This window comes from Anabrus simplex, chromosome 1 (assembly GCF_040414725.1).
Source record: "Anabrus simplex isolate iqAnaSimp1 chromosome 1, ASM4041472v1, whole genome shotgun sequence".
NCBI classification, from domain to species: domain Eukaryota; kingdom Metazoa; phylum Arthropoda; class Insecta; order Orthoptera; family Tettigoniidae; genus Anabrus; species Anabrus simplex.
The window spans coordinates 744,282,162-744,290,443 of record NC_090265.1 but is presented as its reverse complement, the minus strand read 5'-3'; the positions used below and the strand labels follow the sequence as shown (position 1 = coordinate 744,290,443).

The window sequence follows — 8,282 nt, the reverse complement described above, 5'->3', positions numbered from 1 at the left end:
CTTTAAGTCGCACTGACACAGATAAGTCTTATGGCGACGATGGGATAGGAAAGGCCTCGGAGTTGGAAGGAAGCGGCCATGGCCTTAATTAACGTTTCAACCCCAGCATTTGCCTGGTGGGAAAATGAGAAACCGCGGAATACCATCTTCAGGGCTGCCGATAGTGGGATTCATCCCACTATCCCCGGATGCAAGCTCACAGCCGCGAGTCCCTAACCGCACGCCAACTCGCCCGGTCTTCCCTCATCTTTTCCATCCCTTCCACTCTTCCCATTCCCCAACAAGGCCCGTGTTTCGCATAACAGGTGACGGCGCTCGGGCGAGGTACTGGTCATTCCACCAGTTGTATCCCCCGACCCAAAGTCTGACGCTCCAGGACACTGCCCTTGAGGCGGTCGAGGTGGAATCTCCCGGTAAGTCCGAGGGTAAAAACAACCCTGGAATGTAAACCGATTAATAATAATAATGATAATAATAATGTACGGACTCCAGGTAGACTTCTGTAGGTGCCTGGAGTTGACTTCCATGGGCGATCTCTACTTTTGTAAGGATTGAGACATCTGTACCATGAATTCCTATGATGATGACACTCACATTCAATACCTGACACAGAGAAATTAACCACCCAATGTTAAAATCCCCAACCACGGCGGGAATCGAATTCGCGGCCACCTTCTACATAATAATAATAATAATAATAATAATAATAATAATAATAATAATAATAATAATAATAATAATAATAATAATAATAAATGTCCGCCGCTGTGGTGTAGTAGTTAGTGTGATTACCTGCCACCCCCGGAGGCCAGGGTTCAATTCCCGGCTCTGCCACGAAATTTGAAAAGTGGTTCTTTCAATTTGACACCATATAGGCCTAGTCGACCTGCGCGTCTATGAGGATGGGGCCATACCTGTGATGAATTCTAATGCTTAAGACGGCTCACACACCCAGCCCCCGAGCCATTGGAATCAACCAATTACCGGTAAGGTTAAAATTTCCGACCCATCCGGGAATCGAACCTCGGACCCTCTGGAACAAAAGCCAGCACGCTAACCATTTAGGCATGGAGCCGGACATAATAATAATAATAATAATAATAATAATAATAATAATAATAATAATAATAATAATAATAATATTGAGTTCTCAGCCCGAAGGCTGGTTGGATCTTCAACAGCTCTGCCATCAGCTGTCATCACTGAAGAGGCGTACTAGGGAAATGAGGAGTGAGGTAGTTTCCCGTTCCTTTCCTCACCGAGCCAGAAGTTGCTATTACATATCAGTCTGCCAAGCCCACTGAAATTCATGCACCAACCGACCCTATGAACAATATTTTCACACCATTCATAGCAGGGACTGGCTGCATCTCTCATACCTCAGTCACTTTCATTTTGTCAAAGGCAAGGATAAAGCTGAGACAGATCAATGAAAGTAACAAGATTGCTCTAGCCCAGGGATGGCGAACCTATGCCACGCGTGTCACTAGGTGACACGCGAACATGATTTCGGTGGCACGCCACATGAACATAATAATGTTTTAATATACGTCTTGTTCTACAGACAATACATATCTTATAGTGCTTCACGAGTAAGAAATAAATATCGAAAATCTAAATACTTGTTCCATTCGGACGTGCAATATGGCAACACTGCTACACTGATAGATCTGAAAGTCAAGTGAGATAGGTGTCGTTTTCTGGTGGTTTTGTATACGGACCTTGCAAACATGTTTTCAGTGCCGAAAAGAACAGCAACTTAACAAAGGTAATGACCGGATTTTTCAAGAACCGTGGACAAGGGAATTCGGAATAATAGAAAGATGTATTGCCATGCGTTCAAAAACAATTGTATTCCCCCTCATTTAATGTAAAGCGCCATTTCGAGACTAATCATTCAAATGTTTGTTCCATGCCAAATGAAGAAAGAGAGTTCGTTTCACAAAATATCGAACTCTACACAAAACAAACTAGTTTTTTTGTACCATACATCAACCCTAGGAATAATATCAGTGCGGCTGTTATATCTGTCTCACTGGATAGTACAGCATGCATGGAAAACCGCTTTCTCGCGGTGAGTTCTTGAAAAACGTCCGAACATTATTTGAGAACTTCCCTAACAAACAACAAATAATTAACAGAATTAAAGGAATGCCAGCCAGCTGAACTGCTGTCAAGGATAGAATAATGAGAATGAGTGAAGAAGTTTCTGAGCAATTGAAAGTTAATTTGGATAACTCCCAGATGTATGCAGTATGTTTTGATGAAAGCTGTTTTTTCGATTTTCTTGTGGAGATGTGATGAGGGAGAAATAAGTAAAATTGTTGAGCATAAGAACTATAAACATAGAAAGATAATGAAGCTAAAGGAGGAAGTGAAGTCCATTGGCAATATTAGTGTTTTTCATTTTTATATCTAATATTTATTTTCTTACAGTTTGTTTTACGTCGCACCAACACAGATAGGTCTTATGGTGACGATAGGAGAGGAAAGGCTTACGAGTAGGAAGGTAACCGCCGTGGCGTTAATTGAGGTACAGCCCCATTTGCCTGGTGTGAAAATGGGAAACCACGGAAACCATCTTCAGGGCTGCAGACAGGGGCTCTCGAACCCACTATTTCCACTCACAGCTGCGCGCCCTAACCGCGCGGCCAACTCGCCCGGTAATAATATTTATTGACGAAGTGTGTTACAATGGAAGCTTATTATTTATATTTTTACAAATAATATTAGGTATTCTAAAAACTTACATATTTAAAAAAAATATTTTTTGCGGTATTTGCAAAATACGACCACGAAACATGCAATCAAATGTATTTACAAAATATATATCTAAAAGTAAATAAATCAGTAAATAAATAAAATAAATAAATATTATGAAACCTAATTGGAATTTGGAAAGGAAGTCGCGGTTGGGGGAGGGGGGTTGTTGGTTGTAGCGATTTCTTAAAGGAAAATAACAAGTGGCACAGTTGATAGTTGAGAATAATAAAGCAGACTTAAAATGGCACACTAGTTGGAAAAGGTTCGCCATCCCTGCTCTAGCCCATACCAGAAGAGATAGTGCACTGTAAACACTAGGTCCCGCCAGCAAAGGCATAATAATAATAATAATAATAATAATAATAATAATAATAATAATAATAATAATAATAATAATAATAATAATAATAATAATAATAATAATAATAATAATTACGGAGTTTTGTGGATTTTGAGAGGTGAAAGAAGGTGCGGGCTGGAATAGGTCTCAACTACAAAATTAAAGTTAATTTAAAACTTTAACAAAGGTTATATTTTCTTTTCCAAAATCAACAAATGACAACAAATAACAAAAGAGTAACAGGTACCAAGTAACAGATCAACAATTTAAAAATTTACAGATTACAGTCGTTACAAGATTTGGGCTTCGAGCCCCAAGTTTAATTTCTGAGCTCTCAGCTCACCACCACAATAGCTACAGGGCAGAAAACCCCTAAGTACAAGGAGCACTTGCTCCTAATTACAATGTTAAAGAAAAGAGCAGAACCGCTCTCAATATTACCAGCCTATCAAAGGCTACAACCTTCAGTTCAGACTGCCCTCAAGGCACACTAAGAAACAGGGGTATTTGATACCCAACCTACAGGGCCTTTACATGAGTAAAACAAAACATCAGGTTAAATTACGGGCCCATAATACAAGATTGAATGGAGGCGATAACTTGCACTCATACACAAAGTTTTTGTCTAAAACCTATTGGGCTCTAGGCCGATGATACAGGGGCTAATCCCAATCTATGGAGGTGACTAGTTGGCAAATAAGTTTAAGACTTTAAGAAGGAAGAGAAAAACGGTTACGAAAACATAGTCACCTCAAATTCAAAATGAAGGGGAGTTCGAGAGGGTGAAGCACTCTCTATCCCCGCTTTACAGATATGTAACTTGTAGATAGACAGAAAAGAATTTACATTTTAAAAGGGTAGGTTACATACTAAAAGCTTCGAACCCTCCCCGAGAGTTAAACTGCTGAGCTAGCAAGAAATAAAGATGTTAACAGGCCATTACCTAGTAGATGAACTGCCGCTTGAAGAAAGAGGCGCTTCCCGCCCCCTGCTACATAATCACACACTGAGAAAGATGTTACTGAAGTGGCCCGGAGACAAGAAAATCAGCAGTTTTTATACCCTCGTGGAAAATTCGAGACCTTTCAAGAATGAATAGGCACACTCCTTCAACTTTATTGGTAGACTAGAAATTAACATGGAAACCTGAGGAAGAAAGCTATGATTAGAGGAAAATTAATTACAGAAATTACTGATTGGTTAAATTCAAAACTGGCGGAAAGAGAAGGGTTATACTGCCAACCCAAAAAATGAATGAAAGAAATTTAACAAAGAACAACCTTATGAATACCAAATTTCTTCAAAAAACAGTTCCTTCACTTCGCACTAGGGTGCATAATTATAGTTCTTAGGCAGTGACATCTAGAAGAGGACGTCCACACTTCTTGCTAGGTAGTAAACAAAAACACGTCGGAATAGACACAGTTCAGAAAATTTCAAAATTACACCATTTACCGTAGTGACATCTTTTAAGAAATAGTACAATTAGTTCAGTTTTCAAAGTTCCAAACTTCTGTAGAGGAGTTTAAATTGGCGCAATATTTGAACTAGCGGCGTGGAGGTGTACCGCCCGGTACAATAATAATAATAATAATAATAATAATAATAATAATAATAATAATAATAATAATAATAATAATAACTTAACGATTTTCAGTGTTCACTCTGCAAGCCCCTATGAACGCTTCCACAACGCTAGTTTTGCAGCCAACCTTGTTTGCTCACCATATCTCCGTTAAATAATAAAATGTAACAATCTTCCTCTACTTCTCTTACCCTCCATGATCGTGTCCATTATTCTCCTAGGCAATCCATCATTCTACATTTGCCTCACATGACCCCAAAAATGATGCTGACTCTTCAATCAATCAATCAATCAATCAATCAATCAATCAATCAATCAATCAATCAATCAATCAATCAATCAATCAATCAATCAATCAATCAATCAATCAATCAATCAATCAATCAATCAATCAATCAATCAATCAATCAATCAATCAATCAATCAATCAAACATAGTAATAATAAGTATTTTCATTATTGACCGCCTCTGTGGTGTAGTGGTTAGCGTGATTAGCTGCCACCCCCGGAGGCCCGGGTTCGATTCCCGGCTCTGCCACGAAATTTGAAAAGTGGTACGAGGGCTGGAACGGGGTCCACTCAGCCTCGGGAGGTCAACTGAGTAAAGGGGGGTTCGATTCCCACCTCAGCCATCCTGGAAGTGGTTTTCCGTGGTTTCCCACTTCTCCTCCAGGCGAATGTCGGGATGGTACCTAACTTAAGGCCACGGCCGCTTCCTTCCCTCTTCCTTGCCTATCCCTTCCAATCTTTCCATCTCTCCACAAGGCCCCTGTTCAGCATAGCAGGTGAGGCCGCCTGGGCGAGGTACTGGTCATACTCTCAGTTGTATCCCCCGACCAAGAGTCTGAAAGCTCCAGGATACTGCCCTTGAGGCGGTAGAGGTGGGATCCCTCGTTAAGTCCGAGGGAAAAACCGAACCTGGAGGGTAAACAGATGATGATGATGATGATTTTCATTATCAATTTCCACACTTTAAAGACAGTTAAAACACATAACCTTGCCTTATGAATACAGTTTGGCGACATCCACAGCACCAAGAATTCAACAAATTCAAACACTTTCCAGAACTTTGCTCTTCTTCTTCCTTTTCCTGGCCTTTTTCTTGGGTCGACACGTAACCAGTTTTACGGCCGGATGCCCTCCCTAACGCCAAACCTACGTGGACGGATATCGCGTGTTTCTGCGGTGTGTCGAAGCAGCAGTTAAAATCCGCATCCCTCTGTACTGACCAAGGAAATGAACATTTTCTCTGTCTGTTACTCATGGTTAAGCAGTGGATGTTCATCTTAACATTAGTCTACCTGGTGGCCACGATCGACAACGGTTAAGTCCTCGTGGTCTGCTGGCCTTCTGGCTCAGTCCGGTGCTATTTGAAGGTGCTCAAATACGTCCGCCTCGTGTTGATAGATTTACTGGTACATAAAAAAACTCCCGAAGGTCAAAATTCCGGCACCTCGACGTCTCCGGAAATCGTCAAAGAGTAGTTATTGGGACGTAAGAACAATAACATTCATAGTCTGATATCGTGGTTAGCCGGTTCGAATCCCCTTGGTGAAAAAAGTTCACCATCGGAAGGTTGGCCGGCAGGGCGAGGTACTGGTCCTTCTCCCCTGTTGTATCCACCGACCAAATGTCTCACGCTCCAGGATACTACCCTCGAGGCGGTAGAGGCGGGATCCCTCGCTGAGTCCGCGGCAAAATCCAACCCTGAGGGTAAACGCATTTAAATATCAAAATAATAATTCACGAATTTAATGCTACACTGTTGCCGTGTGCTGCAAATCTATTTTATTATTTATTGTCTTATAGGTCATAATTTTTTCAGTCATAAATTCAATCATATTTTCTCATTTTAAGGTCATAGAAATCCATCCCTGCTTTTGATCTTGCTTGACAAGAAATATTACTGAGCTAGTTGGCCATGCCCACAGTCAAGATTGTTTTCCGTAGTTTCCTATTTTCACACCAGGCAAATGCTGGAGCTGGAGCGGGCGCTTCCTTTCCACTCCTAGCTATTACCGATATATCCATATGACCTATCTGTGTCGGTGCGACGTAAAGCAAATTGTACCAAAAAAAAAAAAAAAAAAAAAAACAATCAGCAGGAAAATTGGGAAACTTGGTTATGCTACTGATCAGTGGAGAACGTAGAACTCCCACGTGCGATTAAATGTGCGGTATAGCAATTATCCCAGAGCTAACGGCATATTTTCTCGTAGAATTACTTCTTCTTCTTCTTCTTTTCCTTTGTCTGTTTACCCTCCAGGGCCGGTTTTTCCCTCGGACTCAACGAGGGATCCCACCACTACCGCCTCAAGGGCTGTGCCCTGGAACTTCAGACTCAGCGTCGAGGGATACAACTGGGGAGGATGACCATACCTCGCCCAGGCGGCCTTACCTACTATGCTGAACAGGGGCCTTGCGGGGGGATGGGAAGTTTGCAAGGGGATAGACAAGGAAGAGGGAAGGAAGCGGAAGTTAGATACCATCCCGCATTTGCCTGGAGGAGAAGTGTGAAACCACGGAAAACCACTTCCAGGACGGCTGAGGTGGGAATCCAACCCACCTCTGCTCAGTTGACCTCCCGAGGCTGAGTGGACCCCGTTCCAGCCCTCGTATCACTTTTCAAATTTCGTGGCAGAGCCGGGAATCGAACCCGGGCCTGCGGGGGTGGCAGCTAATCACACTAACCACTATGCCACAGAAGCGGACGACCGGACGTAGAATTACTTCAGTTGTGATATTTGTAGTTTTAAAATGATATGAAGTGCAAGAAGCAAAACAATATGCATTCTGATTTGTATGTTCCAAGTACACTTTTATAGCTTGATAACATACAGAGACCCATTCACAACCTTCGTAAAGTAGTCACAGGTCATTGATTGGGGGCCTTCAGAATTCAGTAGTTCTTTTCACCGAGTCAGCGAACCTTCATTCTTTTCCAAAATTATCCTTCAGTATTGATTTAAAACGCACTACAATTGCCGATTAACAGTTTTACAATGGATAAAGCACTTGTGCATCGGCCGGGAATCGAAGCCGGGCCGCCCGCGTGGCAGGCGAGCATTCTACCACTGAACCAGCGAAGCTCACAAATAATAGAATGTATGGATTCAAAACAACTCAATCCTGTTCGTGAAACCTATTCATGGTACTTGTATGCTTAAAGACATTATACATTATATTGTCGTATATCGGATTTAATTAAACACATGATTACCAGAGATAATTGTTACAAATAGTTGCACCACAATTATCCCTGTTATAACATTGAATTACTACCTATTTCCTTCCGGCCAGCGTGCCCGGCTAGCTCAGTCGGTAGAGCATGAGACTCTTAATCTCAGGGTCGTGGGTTCGAGCCCCACGTTGGGCGGATATTTTTATTCGTTAAGTCAATTAACGCCAAACTCTGCTTAACGTAAAACAAGCATTTTCAATAATAACAGCATGTTTTCGAGCTTTCTTCCATTTGAAATATTAAGGGCAACTTCCTCAGATATAAGGAGAATGTCTGTTGGGGACATTTAATTAGGCATTGGCATTCTGTAAATAGTATTTTAAGTATCTTACTCCTTGCTTAGCGGACTTTGAG

General features: G+C 41.6%; 2 non-coding genes across 2 annotated transcripts; one reads left to right on the top strand and one right to left on the bottom strand.

The window, feature by feature from the left end:
* Positions 1-7,705: 7,705 nt before the first annotated feature.
* TRNAG-GCC (transfer RNA glycine (anticodon GCC)) lies at positions 7,706-7,776 on the bottom strand. The gene has a single exon. It is a non-coding gene; the product is annotated as a tRNA-Gly (tRNA).
* A 214-nt stretch (positions 7,777-7,990) lies between these two features.
* Positions 7,991-8,063, top strand: TRNAK-CUU (transfer RNA lysine (anticodon CUU)). The gene has a single exon. It is a non-coding gene; the product is annotated as a tRNA-Lys (tRNA).
* The last annotated feature ends 219 nt before the right edge of the window (positions 8,064-8,282 follow it).